General features: G+C 35.7%; 1 long non-coding RNA gene across 1 annotated transcript; it reads left to right on the forward strand.

The window, feature by feature from the left end:
• Positions 12 to 966, forward strand: LOC109230432. The gene is made up of 2 exons (XR_002068634.1): positions 12 to 187; positions 402 to 966. It is a non-coding gene; the product is annotated as an uncharacterized LOC109230432 (long non-coding RNA).

The following is a 1,551-nucleotide window of genomic DNA, read 5'->3' on the forward strand; positions in this document are numbered from 1 at the left end:
GGCGAATAATGAAGACCTTTTCTAAAAAGAGGGAAAACTTCAAAACTGCATTTGATTGTCATACATTCAGTTCATCTGGAGGGTATATGCTTAAGAAAGGTCAATTACTAGTGGATTTACTACATTGCGGAGCTGGGGTATTGTTTGATAAATGTAATTCGTTCTTGAGCAATGAGGATCTGTTAAGGTGCCAGTCAAAAGATTCATTTAAACAAGAACTTGATAATATTGAACATTTAAATGTTATAGAAACATGTTCGCTTGCTTTGTAGTACTTATTTGGTCTCTTAAACAAATAATAGTGACGGGGTGATCTGATTTTGATACATATCATACCTTAAATATGTCGATCCTTTGGGAGTAACACGAGTTCCTGACATATTTTCACTTGAAAAATTCAGGTACATGAGAAAGAATTTCTGCTGAAAGATTTGAAAGTCGAAAACATGTTGGGTGATGATAGAAAATTGGGAGAGATCTGTTCAAGGAGAGTATACAGAATATTGATGGCTCAATGTGGAAGCATCAAGACAGATGACATTGAGAGCGGGGCTGATTTCTTCAGCCACCACTCTGCTGAATAATTCTTTTTTCTTTGTTGGGGTTATCGATTGTGACAAGGCTGCTTTGGGTGCATCTTGACTAATTCACTGTTTAACCTATCTAGCCAACAAGCGCAGGTTGCCAAGGCAATCATGCCCATCAAGATTGGAGCAAATGGGCTACTGGTTGGAGCAAATCCCATCTAAGAATTCCCTTTCTAAAAAAGAATTAGTATATTAATTGTATATATTCCTTTTTGAATTTTGGTTGCCGTAATAGTAGGTAAAGAGTTGGTGTTAACTGCATTGAAATGATAGCTTAGCTGTCCTCTTTAATTGTTCTATTTTCTGAAAGTAGTCTCAGCATTTACCAAATATGTTTATTTTTCATTTAGTTGATTAATATTTCTCACATGGCTTCTCACTCCTTTTTTTTTTTGAGCCGAGCGTTTACAGGAAACAATCTCTACCTCGATAAGATAAGGTTAAGGTCTGCACACACTATCCTTTCCAATCTCCTACTATGAAAATATACTAGGTATGTTGTAGTTGATTAAATTTAAAAATTGCTATTTGTTTAGTCGGCTAGAAGTTCATTAAGATTATTTGTGATGTTTATTCCCCTTAATCATTGTTTTTGGTGTACCTAATTAGCATAATGCGCAGTTTTGAGACCAAATCTGATACAACTTCCTAAAGCAACAGATAACCTACACTGCCATCAAAGCTAGTGCTTGACTCTAAGATTTTGTTTTTTCATAGTTAGATATCCTTGCTCCTGATTTGTTGTGACAGTGGTTGGTTTATATATAAAGCTCGTTCAAGTATATTTCCCCTCCCCTCCCCCTAATTCACACCCTTCAACAAAAGTCTATAAATATCAAGATTTAGATGCACCCTCCTAAACGAATCATCTTTGTGGAAGTATTCTATTAGCAGATTGTCAAAATATTTACCATCGAGATCGTCACCAACAATAGCACATGTGGGGGAAAATATTAGACGCCTT

Source organism: Nicotiana attenuata, chromosome 7 (genome assembly GCF_001879085.1).
Source record: "Nicotiana attenuata strain UT chromosome 7, NIATTr2, whole genome shotgun sequence".
Lineage (NCBI taxonomy): Eukaryota > Viridiplantae > Streptophyta > Magnoliopsida > Solanales > Solanaceae > Nicotiana > Nicotiana attenuata.